This window comes from Grus americana, chromosome 5 (assembly GCF_028858705.1).
Source record: "Grus americana isolate bGruAme1 chromosome 5, bGruAme1.mat, whole genome shotgun sequence".
Taxonomy (NCBI): domain Eukaryota; kingdom Metazoa; phylum Chordata; class Aves; order Gruiformes; family Gruidae; genus Grus; species Grus americana.
In genome coordinates, this window is record NC_072856.1 from 25740773 (window position 1) to 25762099 (window position 21327).

Here is a 21327-nt window from a genome sequence, read left to right on the forward strand (position 1 = left end):
TTTGCCCTTATTCAGGTAGTAATATGGGATTAATTACACCTTGCAGCATTTTGAGACTCCGTCAGGAAATGTAGTTGAGACTGTGCCTCTTGTTCAGAGGAGCAAACTCAACGAAGGGAGTTGGTTTTTAGAAAGGCTGCAGAGAGTCAGTGTCCAATTTTGCAGGCTAGAGCAAGGTCGGGCTATTACCATTACACTAGCGTTCAGTGAGCAGCAAGATTTCCTGTGGAGAGCAAGACTTTACCATGACTGGCTGCGTTTGAAGCAGGAATCAAGACACGGCTGAGGGATCCCTGCCCCACCTGCCGTCAGCCTGCTGCCCCGGTGCCAGCCCAGGGCAGAGCGGCCATGCCGAGCCCCAGCACAGCGATTCCCACTCCCGTGGCTCCCCATCCCTTGCTTTGTTTTTATGTTCAATGCTTTGGCTAATTTCATTGTCATTTGCAAAGTATATGAAATATTCCTGGATATACCAGGTGCCATGTTTAACATGCAGCTTCATGTTTCGATGCTACAAAACCAGAGCAGTTCCACATCAGCAGAAGATGATGCATTGACAGCTACAAATTTTAATGTTTCAGCATTTTATTCCAAGGGAAATTCATGAAGACTGTCTTTTCACTTCCAGTCAGACTAACATCTCAGTTTTAAAAGTGAAAATTTCTCACAAAGTGGAATTTTAGCTTTCCATCATCCAGGGCTGCCAGAAGCATTTTGCAAGCCCATTTATTTATACAAGTTATGAAAGCAGAAAGGTCACTTCTCTGTGTATCTCTCAAGCTCTAACAAAAACAAAAAGGTGCCCAGACATCACTGGAAGAACCATAAAACTTTGATAGACAGGCAGCGTTTCACTCTTAAACCTGGTCTCATGCCAAACCTTAATGCGAAAGCATGAGAATGGCAAGAAGGAATGGCATTATTAGGTATTTCCTGCATGGTCTGAAATCTCAGCATCTCCCCAAACTATGAAAGCGAGCAGACAATTCTTACTGTCTGAGACAAATAAAATGTTGGAGGGAAATGAATAAAAAATGGCATCTTGCAAGTCAGATTGTTGAAATTCTATCTATTCTTAAATTCATATTTTCAACATAGCAAAATCTTAAAATATTTTCTTATCTTGGCAGTTTCAATTAAACATAGCTTTTAATCAGAATCCATTCCATTTATCTGAAACAGGAAAGAAACTAAGCTCAGATTTTAGCCATTTGGAAAGAGAAGAAAACATAAAAAACATTTTTCCTGACCATATCTTGTGAGTAGGCAGAACAAAAAACAAAACGTTGCTTCCTTGAGCTCCTGCGGTCACACAAGTTTTTAGAAACAGTCTGCTCCGATACCACAGAAATATCCTTTAGATTTCTTTTTTTAATTTGATCCATAACCATCATTTTAATTGATGCAAATAGGAAGTGTGTTGCAGCAGCTTGATTGGGATGAGAGTAGGTTCAAAAGCTTTTCTGCGCAACCAGAATTTCTTATTTCTATCGAGCCTCGCCCAGAAAGAGAATTTTCCTCTGTAAGTCTTTATATCAGTGAGGAGCCGCTTTACAAAGCCTGGACGCTGTGTTCCAGCATACAAGGTTCAGAGCCACATCTGAGCATCTCGAAAGACCAGCAGCATTTGCATACAGAGGGAGAAGAGATTCAAGGAGTGAGTTCATCTCCATTGCTGGTGGAGATCAGAGGCCTTAAGTCTTGTACATCAGTTTTCACAAGCTTAATTTTACTGTCTTTCTTGCGGTTATTCCTGATTTACAACAATAGGAGATTAAAATGAGGCTCAGGGAGGATAGCTTCCTGCTGGAATCTGCAAAGAGACCAGATCTTGCATTATTTCACATCAGAGTAAACGATTCCTTTGGACAAAAGAAACCCATGAAAGAGATAAATATCCAACCAAATGCTAAGACAGATGGGTTCCTTCAGAGCTTCCTTACTAATCAAATACATCAGTGCCCCCTTCAGTAATGTGACAGGAGATTTAATGTGGAATATATTTCATGGGGATTGGGGGAGAGGGTCCAGGACCAGCCCCCCGCGGATGGAGATGTCCATCCTGATGACCTGGAAAGCTGCTCCATGCTGATATTCTGTGCCAGGAGTTTTCCTTCCTCCCCATCATGTCCTGCCACAGCCGTACAGACAGACCGGGAGAGTGCAAGCAGCCGCTGCAGAGAGACCAAGTTAGCAGGAGAGAAAAGTTGTCAGGAGGCAGACATTTGCGGTTAAGACACAGGGAGGCTGGAAAGCTGGTACGTGCCATTTGCAGAGAAGCTTTATTTCTGAGAACAAATAGAAAAAAGGCATTTCAGGCCTTTGCAGAAAAAGCCAGAACAAGTGAACAGACCTTGGCAGTACAGCTCCCCCCAGAACTGAACAATGGAAAGTAACAGAAGCCTCAGGGCATTATTGAGAATTAAAAATAACAGCTAGCAGAGCCAAACCTGGCACTTTCCTGGCACTTGGCATACGCAGCTCTGCAGGATCCGGAGGTGCAGCGCTGGCCTGCAGACCTCCATGGGGCCCTGGGGCTGGTCAGAGCCCACCGCTGTGGAGGTGAGCCGTGGGAGGTGAGAGACATGGGACAGAAATTGTGTCAGCAAGTACAAGCCTGGGATAATAATTCATACTGATGGGCAAGAAGTGCTTTTCCCATCCTGTGCTTCCAAGATTTTTCTTCTGTTTCTCGTCAGGAAGGATTAGGGCTTGTTCGAGGCTTTTCAGTGAAAAACAATGCAAACGCAACTACCCGTTCAATAAGTTCTGGAGCAAGGTGGGAACTGCTTAGACCTAGTGTAAGCAAGGGGTTTGAGTCTGGATCACCTATGGCCCCAGAGAAGGCCTTACCTGCTGACTGTCCTCAAGAAGGGGCACCTACCTTGATTTTGACCTTCTAAGGCATGAGAAACTCTTCCTGATTAAGCTTTTACCAAATCCTTCGGAAGGTTTAGCATACAGTGAATACATTTTTTCCTGGCAGAAAAAGCTTATGCAAGAAAATTCCTGCCCAACTATCATGACCTGATGAACTGCTAGAGCTGTCTAGAGTGGATGTTGACTCTGAAGGTGCTCATCCACACTGTCCCCCACATTCCCACACCACCGCCAGGTTGCCAGGGTCTATTTGCCCTCTGAAAAATCCATCAGACACCAATGAGGTCTTCTTCTGCACCTCCATAGCATCTTCTGCACCTTCGAGCTCTCTAACAGCTTTACCACAGTCCTCATTGCCTTTCAGCCCTTGGAGTTTGGTACTTGTGGTCAAAAATGCCCTGCCTCCTCCATCCTGCCACTGGAGCACACCCCACTTGGGTTCTCCTGCTGCCATCCCCCAGCACTGGGTGCTGCCTGCCGGCCTCGCTGCGCCTCCCCCCCCCGGGACGCCTCCGTGAGCACCCAGTTGCCCAACAAAAGGGGCCGTCGTGTGACAGGCACTGAGATGCTTCAGCTGACAGACTGACTGTCATCTGGATCTACTTTGTTCAGGAAAACCACTTAGTTTACAAATATTTGTATTTAAATGCTTCTCTGCCCACTTAATTCAAGCCTGTGCTGCAGAAAAAAAAGGAAACCTTCCTTAGAGAAAAGCAAAACACAAAGCCGAGGCGGAGGGAACTGCTCGTTTGCTAATGCCACATTTTCCACAATGGAAATAATTGTCTCTCTTCATGTTTGACAGTAATCTGCAGTCCCAAAATAAACAGGGCTCCTCTTAATTTTGCTTCAGGGTGTTTCCCATCTGTCAAAGGGGAGCAGGAGATTGCAGCCAGCCGCGGCAGAGGTGCAGCGTGCTCAGCTTTGTGCTCCTCACTTTCACCTCAAAGGATCCCAGCAGCAAAGGGTTAAAATCTTTTGTTGGCCATCAGGGTAGACACAGGGGTACCTGTTGCTGCCTTATTAGTCAGCGGAAAGCCAGGACTGGCAAGGGAAGAAGTAGGCTTGTTGGAATTGGTGTAATGGATTGTCTGCATATGAGTCTCAGAGCCAGAAGGAAAGGGAATGTTTCACACCAGAACTGAGACACATGCATGGCATCTCAGAGAACCAAGGTATGCAAAGCAAAATTGTCCAAGGTTCACCAATTCTATGCCTAATTTTGTCTCCTTTACTGATACTTTTATTTGCAGAAACAGCAAATTCACGCCAGTATTTTGAGGGTGCTATTTTTGTGCAAGCTGAAATCAGAATTCCATATTTAATAAAATATCTGCACCTAGAATACTTCATACAGAGACTAATGCTGGGAAAATCCTGAAGAAATGCTGAGTGCCTCTGAGCAATGGGTTACTGAGCAGCTCCGGTACAACCTGGCAGTCAACACAGTTGGGATAACCCACCCCTTCTTCTGCAGGACAGGCTGAGAGGAGTTCTGGGAGCTGACTGAAGGGTTGAAAAAGAGTATACCTTGCTTACTAGTTGATTTTACTTCCATAAACATGAATGCAATTTTTCTAACTCTTGTCCAGATTTAAGTATTATGTGACTGTGGGCGCAATGCAAAGGAAGACAGAAGCAGCATGAGATGAAGTATTGCTTTCTGCTTACAGCAGAGGCCCAAGCCTTGGGACAGATGATCCTCCTGCCTTCAGTAGGAAAACATGTTTGGGCATCACGTAACCTGAAGAATCTCCCCAGCACACAAACTGCAACTTGTCTCTCTCTCAAGCTGTGGCTGCACATTAGAAAGGAGAAAAAACAGTAAGCTTGGGATAGAAGCAAGGTCCTCTGAAAGAGCGATATAGGCTGTAACGCAACATGATCTACACATACAAAGACTGTGTGGTCCTTCAACATAGTAGCTGACCGAAGGTTCAGCTACCCTGCCACCCTCTGATACCTGCATAACAGGTGCCTAGGAAAGGGTGAACGAGTCAGATTTTAAGCACATATTCCCAGACTTCCAGCAATTTAATATTGTTGTGTTTAACAGCTCTAGATGATTTTTTTCCCCTCAATTTACCCTTCTAGTAAGTACATTATTTACATCCAGACATCCTGTGACGAGGAATTCCATGGCTTAACTCTAGGCTGGATGAAGAAGTATCTCTTGGTGTTTCAAGTCTGCCACTAGCTGGTTTTGTCTAAGTCTCTTCCATTCTAGGAGTAGAAGATTTGGTGACTAACCCAGGCCAACCATTATTGTGTAAGCCCTTGTCCTGTGTTTCCTCAGGCTTCTCTTTACAGGCAATGGAGGATACAACATTTCATGGCTGGGTCTGTAGCTGACTCATCTGATGGGAAGCCAGGGGACCCTAACTTAGTGTGTACACACACCTTACTGGCCTACATGCACTATAATTTTATTTCTTCTCATTGTTTGTTTTCTCATTCTGAATTAAAAGTATTTTGAACAGAAGGTAAATGATTGCACTTTCTATGATGTGAAGAAGTTCATAAGTTACCATCTCTTTCTCTGTTTGGTGCTTTTTTTTTTTTTGGAGGTTGGTGACAAGATTGGTTTGGTGAAAGAACTGTAACTCAATGTAATGGTAATTCTCTCCTCAAGATGAACCAGTTCTAAGACTGATATTTGCCTGTGGTCAAAGCTTGGGTTTTACCAGACAAGCTGTCAGGGGATACACAGCAGGCAGAGGGAAATAATCATGTTGTCCCAAAGGGATCCTTAACACATGGAGGCTCAGACAAGGAGATCAGGTTTTGGGAATAATGACTGGAAGAATGCTGGCAGGGAAGGGGATGCAGACATCTGCACCATGTGGCTGACAGACCAGAGACAATTCAGGTCCAGAAAAGAGCAAAAAGCTCACTATAAACCTTAAAATAAAATCTGTGAAGGAACAGAAAGGATTCCACTGTCAAGCTCTCTGGGGATCTTTACAAGTGAGCACTTGAGACCTTTCCAGATTTTGAGCTGCTCTTTGATATCTGGTGTAAAACTAAAGCTACCCAACTCTTTCAGAAAGCATTAGGAGAAGAGGTCGAAAGAGCTGGCATCTATTTCCCAAATGCATCAGGACTGTGTCAACTGGAAAGCAACCTTGTGCCTTCTAAGAAGAGGAAACCTCCTGTAAGAGTCTGGTTTTGTGACAATCTTGCACTGTTGGACTCAAACTTCTGGGGAGAGGTAGGAGCAGCCTGCAGCTATGGAGGGGCCTTGTAATATCAGCAAAAGTCAGAGAAAATGGTTAGCTTCCTGAAGGCTCAGCGCTTCCTTTCTTCTACAAAAAGAAGAAATCACCAAAGACAAAAAGGATCTTCAGCTCAAACAAGGGAGACCTGCAGATAAGCAACATCCCAGAGACCTGCTGGAGGGTGCACATTTTTGAATCCAGCCAGGAAACTGGTAATTTTGTGCCATTTTTGATTCCCTCCTTCTCTGTGGGCTTCAGAAGCACTGGACTGTGAAATGCTACGGATGGGTATCGCCACAGGATGAGATGCTCAGCAGGAAGGGGGAAGCCCAGAGGAGCCTTGTAGCTTCAGACGCAATTTCTTCCTAAACAGTTTGTCTCAGTTCAGAGTCCAAGTTAGAAAAAGGAGGTGGGCAAGAAACAGAAAATGAATAAGATAAGGATTCTGGATCACAATTTACCCGTCCTTAGGGACAGCTATTAGTTAACACTAGCGATGACCTCAGTGTTGTAATAAATACTGAAGCAGCTTCCTGCAGGGGGAACAGACTGTCTGCAGTTATGACAGGAGCCTTAATAGTGCCATCACAGAGCTGCAATTACAGCCGATCTGAAAACTTGGGAGCTTTTTGACACTAAAAATGTAAATATTTAATCTGAACTATTTTTTTACGTTGAAAATGTTTATCTTTTTCTGTTTTATGTATATGTCATTGACTTACCTAATGGGAGCTGCAGTGACAGTTCTTCTTGCCCACGCTCAACTCCACAGATGAGATGCTGGGATAAGACTACAGATCCCATGATGCCCATATAGCAATATGTGATGATGAGTGACTGAAAACGTTGTATCTTAAAAGTGAAGAGTGAGTTATGATAACTGGTTAAAGTTCCTATTGCATTTTTTTTTTGAGACAAAATACCTTATTTTTGGCTGAAAACACCAAACTTCATTTTTTCAGGCATTTTCCTTTCTAAAGGAAATTTGAAAGTGTCCAGAAAAGCACAGGCAAGATTTTTAAGGACAGCTAGTATTTGTTAGGAAATAAATTAATATAAGGAAGAAAGGAATACTTACAAACACAGAAGCCCTTCTGCAGGCAAGCACACATTTTCTGCACCAAAAAAAAAAAAAAAAAAAATCCCAATTTGAGCAATGTTATATTTTGGCAATTGTAATTATAATGGCCTGCAGCCTTTGACTTTCCCTTCATGGAGCCTTCGCTGTTAATGCAGAACTGATTTAGGGACTGGAGTCCCTAACGGCAGCTGCTTTTATTAAGTCTTGTTTCCGGCAGTAAGAAAGTGAGGCAAATGACCAGGTAGCCCAAGACATGCAGGAGGAAGCCCCTCAATCCATGGCTGGAGCACGGAGAACGGTAACTCAGATCAGCTCGGAGGGGAACAGGAACATAGATAATGTCTTGGTTTCCCAAAGTCCAATGGATGCAGGCGACCTGCGCTTCATAAGACAGAATTGACGGAAGTGTCTGGTGTCCCCCTGACTTTGGAGCCTTCTGAGATCAGTTTGGTCCTTGGTGCTGGGGAAGGTCACGATCACGAGAGTCCTGCCTCACCCACTATGCTGCTAGTGCAGGAACACATGGCGGTGGGGAATGATAGTCGCACCATGCCTCCTGTGATTTGCCTTTCCTTCTCTGCTTTTGCTTTCTTCCCCCGTGCTGCGAGCCCTCTTTGTCAGCATGGGAGTTTCCATGCTGGTGCCATGCAGTCGGCAGAGGAAGGAAGATGAACTGAGTATGGATCGTAGGTGGCTGCCCTCTTTGCAGTTTGACCCGAGTCGTTAGTGCCAAGCTCTGCCACTGACCGACACTGGGAGCCTGTGAGCACTCTGGCCTTGGGATCTGTCATGCCCATCCCTCTCAGATAATCTGGTTGCTGACATTTTCTCACTGGGGCTCAGGAAAAGGAGGTTTCCATACCCTCCTGGGCTGAAGCATTTCAGACTTTAATGACTCAAGTCTGTGGAACAGAAGCAATAAAGATGTGGGAGAGAAGGAGGGGAAGCAAACTCTCTCTCAAAGGTACCAAAGTGTGTAACACCTCATAAAGCAGTGGGAACTGGAGCTCGGAAAGTTATTGGAATCAAGACTTTCATCTCCTGTCAATAAAGCGTTATCAGCACCGAGCCCAATTTTCGGCTCTTAATTCCAGATGTGCACATTGGAACTTCATGCCTCTTCTCATGCCGAAACCTGCAGCTAAGTTCAGGCCCAAGGGCAGATGGAAGGCAAACTAGAAAACAGACAAGTTCCTTCCACTTGTGTCCAAAATACAGGAGTGTTAGAGTATGCGCAAGATTTAATCCCCACTTTCCTGTGTTCCAGTCAGGAGGAAAGGCTGTGACGTTGTAATGTTCCCTTGATGAGACTGAAGAACACAACTGAAATAATAGGAAAGACCACGAGCTGTGGCTTCTCTGAGGTCTAGAAAAAGAGGAGCAATTCAATTTCCTTCATAATCTGAAGCCTTTCATTTGGAAAAACTATTTGGACAAAGGCATCTGGCTACATCTTTTCTCCAAAGAGATCATAGTATGGACAGAAATTAAAACATACATTCACATAATATTGTGCCATAGTCCAGAAGAGATGGAGACAACAACTTACAGTCTTTACTGCTGTCCCCCATTGCCTGTTGGTGGAAACAGAGCTATGCCAGCTAGAAATGTGTCCTGCTCTTCCCTGCCAATCTCAGCCTGCATCTCAGTCCTGAGAAGCCAAATGTCACAAAACTTAATGAGTTGAAAGCTTTATACCAGAAGAAGGTGAACATTGCCACCATTGGAGTACAGATGAGGACCATGAGGCCAAGAATGGTCTGGTACTGTTCAGTTAGGGTGCTGGAGGTAATATCTAATCCCCATTGCCTTTGAAAGTAGACAATTTACTTAACTGCCTAACTTTATTCACCAATACTTGACTATGCTGTTCCATGAGGGTTAGCTGAGAGGTCCTCTCACAGCAGCAAAAAGGGCACCTCACCTGTTCATGTCCTTCCTTACTTTATAGAGAGGATGTTGAGAGATGTGCAAGTAAGGTGGAAGCCACACGATGGTTGAGTTCATTGATAATAACAAGAATGTGCAACTTAGGTGTCTTCACTGGGCAGTTACAAAACGCCCCCGTTGCCTGTGCCTCAGGAGACCTTAGGGCACACTTTGGCTCTCCATCGATTACGCTTTGAGATCTGCGTTTGAAGTCACGACAAAAGCAGACAGTCACAGCAGGCCAAGGGTAAGAGTTGCACCAGGCACTTCTGGCAGCCACTTTACACAGTAAAATAATTAAATATAGTGGCTTTTGGAGTAGATGAAAGAGTAGTGCTTTTTTTTTTTTTTTTTAATTTCAACTATTTATTTGCCAAGGAACAATCAGAGAACAGGCAGTTCCCTTCAGCAGACAGCCGTACTTTTTGGAACCGAGTGCACAGGGATTTGGAGATATTCCTGTACAAAATCCATGGTAAATTCTCTGGGAATAGGGAATACAGAAGAAAAAAGGCAAAAGGAGAAAGGATAAGGAAGAGAAAAGGACAGAGAAATCCCTCTTGTGAGTTGCAGTAAGTCTTCATGTTCAAAGTGAAAGCGATAGAAACACTAAACATTTTATAGTGCAGCTTCATTTGTTTAGGCTTCCCTATTGAGCATTAAATTTTATGGCACTTTAAAGAGTGCTTGATAGTTTTGTAAAGCCCTGCATTAAACACACACGTACACACACACGTGCATGCGCACATGCACACATGCACACACACACAGCCAGAGCTTTAACAACCTCAGCATCTTGTAGTGGCCCAATACATTCTAATTTTACACTGTGAACTTAATGCAAAGCATTGGAAAAAACCTTGCTAGGAGAGAAACGTTTGATGTCAAAAAGGAGAGAGGAGCAGAGGGAGAGGGTTCAGGAGGAAGCAAACAAGGGCCAACAGAGCCCGCTCCAGCCCTGTCCCCAGGCACTCTCATCAGCAAAGTGGCCAGCCCTGTGTGCAATATCCACAGGAGATGTTTGATTTCTCCAGAGGAGTTGTCACCACATGGGATGTGCCTCGTAGTCAGCTCTCCCCACCCAAACAGACATTTGCACTGGTTTGCAGCGAGCAGGGTGGAAGGTGTAGTTGCATAGCAAAGTACAGGGCGCACAAGGGGCACGAAGTGGGGAGCACGCTCTGTTGCCAGGCTGTCAGATGGATGAACATATTATCTTGGCACCAAGGAGACTCCCAGGAGCTGGCCTGGCTTCCCCTGCACCCAGAGGTATTTGGATTTGGTAGAAGGAACTGGCGCCTCTCAAAGGATTTCCTTTCGTGTTCCCTACACCACACAGCCTCCATACCTTCTGCCAAAGCTGTGATGGACTTTTCATGTGATGAGACAGAATAATGAGGTAGGTCTTAAGCAGGTCTGAGACTCCAAAAGCTTCAAGGAAACGCTGGAGGCACTGAAGGACTGTGCTTCCTTGGAAACACCTAATCCCCTTCAGATGAGAATCTTTAACCCGTGTGACCCCAGAGCCATGAATCACCCACCAAAGGCCTGACCCTCAGCATGCTTTGCTGTCAGTTTAGCGGTGGAAGAAGGGCTTTTTTTATGGTTTTCACTCAGGCACACTCTGTCTGCTTAGGACTTCAGAGAGAGACCATTTATCAACAACGTTTTCCTACCCCAACCTCTCTCTATGACACCCCAAGCTCCACACTGTGACAAGAAGGTGAATGTCGAGCATTGGATATAGACGATGCCATATTACCAAACACGAGGTGTTTCTTGAACTCCTTTAGTTCCCCCAGCAAGCTCTGGCAGACGGGAAGCTGTTGGTCAAAGGAAGCAGAGCTGCTCTCACACTCACTGGGCTGCAGCACTGTGTGAGGGCAGCAGAGAGGGGTGCTAATGGCATGTGAGGGGCATCTCCGTCAGCATCTCAGGAAGGGCTGAGAGGCAGGAGCAAGAGCTGAGGGCATACAGGAGTGTATGGTTTTGAACTGTTTGAGAAAGTAGCGCTGGACCACCAGATAACTGCCTGACACTGAGACTTCCCTTGGGGGTTTTGAGGGGGCATTTTAATGCCACTGATTGCAAACACAGCCCTTGCTGAGTCTCCCTCTCAGAGCGGCATAGCAGTTCTTGAACTTATTGGGCTGCTAGCATAATTCTTCTTCCATCTGGTCTACTTCTAAATCCATTTAAAACCCGTTTGCTTCATGCCACCTCTAGTTGAGTAGCTGGGAAATACAGCCCTATATGAGACAAACTTGAGGTGGGAAAGGCATTTCTGAGACTTGTCTTACAGAGCTGAAAATAACTGAGAGAGAATAAATAAGTTATCCCATCAGGACCTGGATTTTAGTTGCTTTTTTCTTTTTTTCTTTTTTTTTCCTTTTCAGGTTATTTTAAAAGCAACTCTTTATTAAAATGAGTATCCACGGGCTATTGTAGAGATTCTTGTTACATCCTGAGGGGCTTTGATCTTGCAAACACAAGGAATCCAATGAAAGACAACTTCATGCAATTGTATCTAGCCTATGTTTGCAATCTAAAAAAAGAAAAGACATGCTGCTCTTACCAGAATTGGCTTTTCGTTCATTGATGGTGATGTTGTGAAAACACTGAATGCCTTTGAGAACTGTTTGAGTTCTCTGCTTTATCTACTGCTGTGCATGTTTTTAAGAAAAAGACCATGAAGACTTATCTGCTATGAGAGCCAGGTGGTTTTCCTGGCTCTAGCTGCAGGTTAGAGTTGCCTCTGAGTTGCAGCTTAAAAACTGGCGCTTCACAAGATTTATTTTTGTCCCCTGCAGTGGCTACACTGCAATTCAAGGACCGTCATGTACAGATACAGCTGTTATCTTCAGTGTAGCTTCGCCAGCCCCAGTGGCAGAGAAAAATCAACAGCAGAGCCTTATACACCTGCTGTGCAAGACCATGGATGACTCTCGTTATCTACCTGGCCTGGTGGTAGCCCGCCTTGAAGCCTAAGACCTGGGAGGTAACTACAGGTGTAGAAAGCTACACTGGAGCTGTAGCAGATATGCTACAAACATGTTCCATGCACTGCCATACGGACATCTTATGATGTAACAAGAGGAGGGACAGAGGAGGACAGCATAGAATTAAATTGGGAGCAAGCTTTTTCTTCTTCTTTTACTTCCTGAGTAATAAACCCACTTCGCTGAGATCACAGGTTGACCTTCTAACATAGATCAATGCTCAGCTGCATTATAACTTCTCGCTACTTCATTCCTCCATCACAACATCCACCACCAAGTGCCTCACCTGGCCAATCCAAGCCCAGAGGCCAGGCTCTTTGTCCCTCATGTAGTCAAAGGATAGAGACAGCACCCTCTGAAAGGCAACCAGAGCATTACAATGAAGTTTCATCTCTGCATCACAGTCAGCCAAGACACCAGCTGCTCTTCAAATCTGTCACCAGAAATCACTTGGGTTTTTAACAAAACTGTCAACAGTGAAGTCACTGAGTTTTTTTCAATCCCAAACATGTCTTAAGGAGAAGACCTCAAAAGTTCTGTGATGGTCAGGTCCCCTAGAAGCCGGGTGCTTTAGGCAAGGACAGTCAAGGGACTTGCAAATTAAGTCCCTTGATTGTCCTTGCAATTTAAGAAGCTAAAGATGGGATTTAAATAGTGGAGAAGATGAGTTATATAGATTGGGAACATGCCTGTGCTGTATTTTATAAGCATTTGTGATATTTAGGGGAGGTTTCCAACAGCACAGTAAGAGTGCTTAATACCTACTTTCTTCTAGTAAGTCAATTGCCTTTGTTTTCAATTGTGTAGGTTAAACACTAACATGCCTGAATTTTCCATTAAAAGATGTATTTTGAGCATCCTGTGAAAGACACAGATCTCATGCAGAGATACTGCATGAGATGTCATGCTGCTGTCACACAGTGCGGGAATGCGTCTCGTCAGCCTTGCCTCTTGCAGTAGGAGTTGGACCTGAACTGGCACTGGTGTGCTGGCTGGCTCCTAACCCTGGGGCAGAGCAGATTTCAAAACCAGGACCAAGAAAGCCAGGACCAAGACTTGGGATATGAGCAAGGAGAAATTAAGCCAAGCTAAGGCTTTAGCCCTGGGGTCTAACTCTGGTGCAAGACATGGTGTGACTGTACCCACAGACATGAATCGATTCGGCCTCACCAAGCAAGCAGCACGAGCTCATGTCCGTGGTGCATTGCAAAGGGAAAGCACATATCCTGGCTCAGTCCTGGCTCCCACAGCGAGCCAACAGCAAAGCCAGGAGCAGAATCACAGTTCTCACAAATCCCACTCAGCTGCTCCCCTCCCAAACCGGTCCTTTATTGTCTTTGGGAACCCACCAGCAGGCAGGCAACAAATTATGCAGATAGGGAAGCTTTTAAAAACATGCTTCTAATTATTCAGGTGCCTGGTCAAAAGCCCCACACTTTTACTTGTGGTAAAAATGACTCGTCTTTTTCTTGGGGCCCTCTCCCTTCCTCCTTCTATTTTTATTTCTTAGTCTTTCTGTCTTTCCTGAGAAAGAAAACTGGCTGTTTAAACATCATTAAAGCCAACTACTTTTCACAAAATATACGCTTGCAGGCATAACCCCATTGCACAGGGGACAAATACATCCTGGTCCCAGAGCTGTCATCACAACCATATGCTTTGTACTGTGTCTCTGAATGGATTCGTCCCAAGGTGAATACGGTAATGCTTTAAAGTAGTGTATTTGTTAAGTATTCTGTCAGGAGTGTAAATCAGAACAGGACAGCGTCATTTCTGCTGGGCAGGCAGGATCCTAGAAGGATCCTAGAGCCTCATGAATGGCAGTCATGGGGACTGAACTTCACACCACATCCCCTCCTTGGCGGTGAGGAGGAGCTCAGGACCAGCTCATGGGAAGATGTTCCCAAACTAGCGCTCACGAGCCATCCCAGGGCCATGAATCCAGACATGCAAACAGAAGTAAGGGCTGCAATCCCACTAGTGAGGGTAGAAATGAGAAAAAAAGTGTGTGGATCAGTAGCATAATGTGTTTTCTAGGTAGGTCACTCGAGGCAGCCTTGCACCAATGTAGTTATCACTGGAGGGACAGTATCTACTTTTTGTGAGCTTGTGCTGCTTCTGGGAACCGTGACAGCATAGGCACCCAAATATTTCACATCTGGAAAAGCCAGTCTGTACCTACACTGCACCACATCGTCTAAAGTTCGGGATGTGGCAGTTAGGCACGTACCAGAAAGAAGCAGCCACAGAGTCTGAACTCTCCCCAAGTTTGGGAGTACTCAGATCCCTGCGTTTGCTTCAGTTTCCTCTCTGGCTTCAGCTGGGAATGTTTGTGCCAGCAGCCTAGAGAAGAAAATGAAGTCCATTGCACACAGATGCTTGGCCAGCTCTCAGTAATGAAACACGTCTTTATCGTCCACAATTTTTGATTTAAGGAAAGGGGCAAAACTGCCCACAGTTTGCAGAGAAAATAAAATATATAAAAAAAGAAGCAAGCCTCAATGCTTAGGTTGTGAAACGCAGCTTCCTCGGGACAATAAAGACGTGTTTCATTATGGAAAGTGGCCGACCATCTGTGCGTGTTTGACTCGTATCCCTCAGATCTGGGAAGTAACAAGGCCAGTTTTACACTCACTTTGCTGACTGTAACTGCGCTGACGTGTCTGACTTTGTAAACATTGCCAGCATTTTTGGAGTGAAGACCACATGCCTCCCGCTCCTCTGGGCATGCTCCTCCCGTGGGGTGCGGGAGAGCCCTCCTGCTTCCCCTCCGGCAGGCAGAGACGTTCGGCACACCGCCTGTCTGTTATGTGTTGCTCTGAAGGGCTCTTTGCTGTGTGACCGGCAGCCTCTAGCATGGCTGAAATTATCTCAGAGCAGCAACACTCATGCTGTTTAAAGGGCGTAGCGTGACACGCTATCTCGGGCTGAAGTAGTGCTAGGCAGACCACACTTTGTGGTAAAATCCTGCAGTGGCTCCGTGCACGGTGCTCTGCTATTTGCTCTGCTCCAGCTGATTTTCAAGCAAGGGAGAGCTGCTGGATGGATACAACTGGAGCTGGATGCTTCCTGTCTGTACGTAGTGTATGGTAATGGCAGTGAAGGTGCCCATACGGCCCCTGGTCCACCAGCACTGCCCCAAAGCTGCCCAAAGTTACCCAGTCATTGTCTGGCCCTTGCCTTCCCTTCTGACACTGCCCGCATGGCTCCTGCTTGTGGTGAGGCTTTTTGAGCAGTGGATGCTTCTGCCTGCACCCCTGGGCAACCCTGTGCTGGACTGCTTGTGCCAACGAACAGAGAAAAAGGGCTATTCAACACGGGAAAATATGGTGCTACACTCTCGGAGGTAGCTTTTTCATATCAGTCACTGTGCCTGACCCGTGGGGACTTGATGGAGAGGGCACTGTGGGGGAACCACCGCCCCCATCATCATCTCCAGCCTGTGCCATGGGTGGTTGTGCTGCCACTTGTGCCTTCCCCCCAGCTAACACAGGCTGCGTCCACCTCTGGCATCCAGCCCTCAACATACAACAGCCATGCGGTAGTTGTATGTGTTGTTGCAGAAAAGGGCAGGGTGGTGCTACAGGAGGCTGCTGTGGGAAGGGTGGGAAGGGTGTTTTGTGTGGGAAGAGTGGGATGGAGTGGAACGTAAGATGTCCTGGGGTTTGGGGTAAGGTTCTTCATGACATGGAAGGTTTCACCTCTCAGATCTCACCTGTTGAAGGCCAAACCGTCATGCAGATCTTTGGCTTTTACATTTTAAACACATCCTTTTATGTTTCTGACTCACTGTGCAGTCTATCTGTCCATCTATCTCTGAGGCTTCCTAACGCTATCCAAGTACCAAGGCTGCCACTGGTTAGGGAAAAAACCCCTCCAATTTCAGGAGAGACAGAGCTCTGGGAAGAGTAACAGTTGATACCTACCCAACATGATTGAAGATGTACCAAAATCTACTCAGGCTGCTCCAAAATCCATCAAAGACAGCGTAAAGACTCCAGCTGTGACCACCAGCCCTTGGATCAGGTCCTAACTGAAGCCATGTGAACTATCTGTGCACAGAAGAAACACAGCACTAAGTGCACAATGTGGCAAAGATACGACATTTCCCAAACAGCAGGCAAACCGATTTTAAAAAGAAAGAAGGAAGAAGGAAGAAGGAAGAAGGAAGAAGGAGGAAGGAAGGAAGGAAGGAAGGAAGGAAGGAAGGAAGGAAGGAAGGAAGGAAAAGAAAGGAAGAAAGGAAAAGAAAGGAAGAGAAAGGAAGAGAAAGGAAGGAAGGAAGGAAGGAAGGAAGGAAGGAAGGAAGGAAGGAAGGAAGGAAGGAAGGAAGGAAGGAAGGAAGGAAGGAAGGAAGGAAGGAAGGAAGGAAGAAAAAGAAAGAAAGAAAGAAAGAAAGAAAGAAAGAAAGAAAGAAAGAAAGAAAGAGAAAGAAAGAAAGAAAGAAAGAAAAAGAGGCTAGAAGAGCAGAACAGTGCAGGTTTCTTCCATGTCTGTTCTGTACAGCTCAGAAAGGGTAATACAGTACCAGGAGCCCTCATTTCTAAACATGACACAAGGAGCTGGAATTGGTGTTTACACAGTCATTTTAGGGAAGGAAGAGAGTTTAATTTCAACAGCACCCCACCTACATGTGTGCCTGGATATCATTATTGGCAGGTGCATGTAATCACAAAAACACCAATCAAATAATAAAAAACATTAAGTTTCAGCTCAAGATCAAAAGAATGAACCAAAACCTCTACCCTGGCTCAGCCTGATGTGTCAGCCATATGCCTCAATACCTATAGCTTCAAGATTACTCATTCCTCCAAGGCACATATGTTCAGCTCTCTGGGAAAGCTGAGGAGCTTCTCCTCCTGGGCCCCCACCTGTAAAATCAGTCGGCAGCAGCGTTCCTGGGAGTAATGCAATGAAACCGAGCTAGGGGAAATTTCTGGATGGTGAGGTCTTGTAAAGGGCTACAGGCAGAAGCCCAAGGAGCAGTGCAGCTCAGGTAACCAATACCGGTGAGCAGATGTCCAGCCGTGCCTGCTGAGGGTTTGCGGTACCCCTTTGGGGACGCAGCTGGCTGAGCAGGCTGGTCAGGGACAGACGGGTGACAATGTAGCATTATTAAAAGTGGGAGAGAGGGTAGCATGGCACTGACCAAAAATAAATGTCCTGCCAAGGCTGGAGTCATGTGTCCATTATTTAGGTCATTTTAAAACTAGATTAGATAAGAGGTTGAAGAAGACATGGCCTGGATCAGTCCTTTTCCCAAGGGAAAGCTTGAGATAGGATTCAATCGCTTTTTCCCCCAGTTCTAACTTCCATTAAGTGGAAGGCTTTGTGCCTGCCAAAACCAGAAGGCAAGGGTTCTTTGAAATGCTTGGCTAAATGCTCCTCTTGCTTGCATGAGGAGAACCATGGATTCAATTCCACAGCAACCCCTGGAGCTCACCCAGGGCCTCTGGTGTTCGAGGCAGGAGCCTGCCTGATGTCCCTGCTGTGTCCCCTGCTCCAGCCGTCGTGCAGGTGCTGCCCGTGTCTGTGCAATGCACTGAGCAGCTGCCCTGTCACCTTGGGAAAGTCGGCCCCTGTCTCTGTCGGGGTGTGGTGCAATGTGGCTTTCTTGGGGTTTTATTCTTTCTAAACTAACTAGCTGCTGGCCACTGAAACTGGAGTTTTAGAGTCACTAAAATGCAGCTGCTTGGCATAGCGTGTCCAGACAAGCGAGGAAAAAAGGAAAGGGAGCAAGAGATTTGTGCGCACAGAGTCCAGGTCAACAGTGGTTTATTAAGTCCCATTAACCATATGGTCACGATTATAATAAAAGTCTGAGTTATGGCCAGTGACATGTGTAAACCACCCCCCCTCCTCAAAACCCGATATATATATATATATGATGGGTGTAGATTCTGTGAACACAGACCCATATCACAGGGGTTTTTAACCCTTTCTCATGCCCAGGGGAAAGTAAGAAAGACATGAATGCAACCTGGCTATGTCTGATAACTCTCCAGCTCAGGAAAGCCTCCCAAAAGACACAGCCTCTCCTGCTACTGCTGTCCTTTCCTTCAAGCATTCACTGCAACTGCTCGGGTTGGGAGACCGCTCTTACAGCGTTGGACCCCAGCAATTGGGATACTTTTCCATGTACCAGCAGCGGGCCCAGCTCCTGCTCCTTCTCTATCTGCCTTGTGAAGAATCTGCATGGGTCCCGCGAGTTCCCCCCAAGCTGGGTGGGTGTAATTCAGAGCAGAATTTGGCCCTGCATATTTCTGCGCAGTTTTGTAACGGGCTACCTCTGGACTGAAACACCTGCAGGCTGACCCTTATGGGTGAGAAAATATTCTTAACGCTGTGAAGACATCACATTTGTTCTCTAGTACCACGCATAGAAAGTGCTCACAGTACTCTGCTGGCACGTAAACAATTTGACACGTGAGATGCAAAGGCTCTTCAGCTATTTCACGGGTCAAAGAGCCGAGGCAAAAGGAGGCACTGGCTAACATGAGTGATTACATTGGTGATAGAGCTAGAAAGAAAATTCAGAGAGCATGAGTAGGAAGAAGCAGCAAAACTTTCTGAGGTATTTTCCTGGACAGGCCAGAGAAGGCAACAAACAGTGAAAAGGAATATGTAATTTTAAAAATTCTTTCCATTTTAATCTTTGTGGGAGATATTAACCCCTGGAAGGAAATTTAAATGTGTGAATTTTTGCTTTGAAGTGCCTTTGAAACACAAAGACCGAACTGGCTGTGAAGGGCAGTGACTCCTCCCGGGCTGCCTCCTTTGCCGCGCAACTCCTCCGGCTCCCTCGCCGGCGAGGGAGCCAGAGGAGCTGCATGAAGTCCAGGAGTCCCGTGCAGAGCCCGCGGCCAGCCCAGCGCTGGTCCCTCCGGCTCCTGCTGCCTCGCCGTTGCCTCTCCTGGGCTGCAAGCGAGCCCTCCGGAGAGGCGGTGGTACCGGCAGCTCTGCCGTGTTGACTCTGGCTGTTTGCCTCGAGGTCTCCAAGTCTGTGAGATAACTGCAATGCAATTCACACTCTGTCCTGTCTTTCCAAGTGATTAATTTGCTGGAGACGATTTCTTCTCTCAGTGCTCCTTCCTTAGCCCATGTGTTAGTGTCTCCTCCTCCTGTGTGAACACACACTAGGCAGATCTCCAGCTCTTGTAAACTGGGGCATGTCTGGTGACACCTTGCCCCAGTAGAGGTTTTGGCCGGTTGGTCTTTGACCATAAACAATGATATTATAAAAGATATTTCCAGTTCCTAGCTCTGAGGAGAATCAAAATCCAGCTTTTCATAGTTTGGATATATCACCACTAAGGCATGGAAGGACTCCCCCCTCCTCGTCACTGTTACAGGGTTGACCTGAAAAGCAGCTGAATTTGTGCCCCGCTCTACGCTAGGAGCGAGGGTGGTGGCAGAGAGCGGATGGGCGCAGCGAGGCACTGGCCAGCACGGCAGGCAGGGGAGCAGCGGCTGGGGTGACTGTTGAGGAAGATCTGGAATTTGGGAAAGATTATATCTGCATGCAACAGTGGACAACATACAAAGCCTGCTGGGGATGATACCTGGGCCTGTTCTCCCCTCGGGCATCTCAGCAGCCTGCAAAGCAAACACCATGGCCGAGCAATTCCAAACGCTCCTTCATCGTGCCTAAACCACGTAGCCGTCCATCCTCTCTCCCAATGTGGCCACACGGCCGGCCTCAGCCCAAAGTCACGCAAAACTCAGCTGCTAGCACTTACCCGAGCACTCCCTTCTGACACACACCCCCACCAATCCCCTCCCTTCAGTAGCTTCCTAAATCTCCATCCTGAGGAATGATTTGCCTCAGGGACTGCAGTTCTGCTGGAGGAAAGGCCCCGGTCAGGAGCTCAACTCGCCTTTCCATCACTGGTAGCTGGAGAGTTTCAGACAGCAAAGCCTAGGACATAAATAAAAATTTGGTCGAGACAGCATTGGAAAGTGCCGGACGTGCAAAGAAATGACCTAAAAGGTAAAAGTCAAAGATAAATAAGAACAGTCCGTGTAAACTGTGTGCTCATCTTAACAATAAACAGAGCGGCTGCCACGGAGAAACTTGAAAGGGCTCCACTCTGCAAAGATGAATGGTTTGCTGAGCCTGCTCCGGGCTCCGTTCGAGGGGCTTCGGCATGAGTAATTGGGTGTGAGAAGCGCTTGCTCACCAGGGCCAGAGCAGGCGAGCTCCAAGGAGGGGGAACGCGTAATGATCGCTGGAGTTATTTATTGTTTCGTTTGCTCATTAGCTTGGCATCACCTTAAGTCTCCAGCCGCAGCACGTGACGGCTTTGAACTGGCGCCCCGGGTGTCGCGGACGCTGTGACATGCAGTTTTGATGTGTGCCCCGCAGCTCCCGTAGGATTTCCGCTCTCCGCTCCGCTCAGCCCAGCCGTCCAGCTGGGGATAAATCACCGTCCCCTCCCCAGAACAGCTCGGGGGTTTATTGGTATTATCTATCATTGTAGAGTCCTCATCTGGATGCGTGCAAGCTTACTGTCTCTCAACAGTGAGGGCAGGATTTCAGTGTGCTGGGAGAGCTAAAACATGGGGAGCTAAAGCCTCATGGGTTTCCTCAGGCTTGCTATTCATCACAGGCAGCGTGCGAAACTGGAGACAGGCCGTGGGATACAGCATGGCCGGCTCTTGCTGAAGGCTCTTGCCTGCAGAGGGGCAAGCTCTGCAGCCAGCCTGTGCATCGCTCCCCAAGGAGGGGGAGCGCAGCGGGGCCAGACCTGCTCTCTGCGGCTCTTGGCTGGAGGCCAGCTGAACTTGCACTGCATTTGTCTCCTCGGCAAGGGGAAATCTTCCTTGCTGGCACTGCCTGGCCTTAGTGGTGCTGGGGAAGATGCAAATTTAGAAGACAAGCCCAAGGAGAAAAGAGGAACTTACAGAGAAACTATCAGTCCAGGGATACCAGCACCGGTCCAAAACAGCTGCACAAATGCCAGTCAGCTGCTTGCAGCCTGTAACAGGAGACTTTTTCCAGCATGTTATGGACTTCAGCAGGCCATCTGCATAAAGGGACACTGTCAGTATCAACATCTTGTGCCATTAGCCACCTTCATTCCTTTAGTTTAGCACCAATAGTTCTGTAACCTAAAGAAAGCCCGAGTTGCAAGTGACAGAGACCACAGTCTTCCTTAAGCCACCCTGATGTCATTCATGATCATGACAATGTGTCATGCGACTGCCATGATAAAATACA

The 21327-nt window shown here is 46.7% G+C and overlaps 1 long non-coding RNA gene across 5 annotated transcripts in view; it reads right to left on the bottom strand.

Annotated features, from left to right (window-relative positions):
- Window positions 1-593: 593 nt before the first annotated feature.
- Window positions 594-21327, bottom strand: part of LOC129207001 (uncharacterized) — a 36673-nt gene continuing 15939 nt past the window's right edge. The window contains exons 2-6 of one of the 5 annotated variants that reach the window (XR_008577341.1): window positions 16034-16159; window positions 12394-12462; window positions 6821-7213; window positions 4552-4678; window positions 594-1813 (exon numbers count right to left, since the gene is read on the bottom strand). This is a non-coding gene — a long non-coding RNA (uncharacterized LOC129207001). Of the gene's footprint in view, window positions 1814-4551; window positions 7214-12393; window positions 12463-16033; window positions 16160-21327 lie in introns of all 5 variants that reach the window. The other 4 variants (XR_008577342.1, XR_008577339.1, XR_008577343.1 and 1 more) reach the window with 4 other exon arrangements.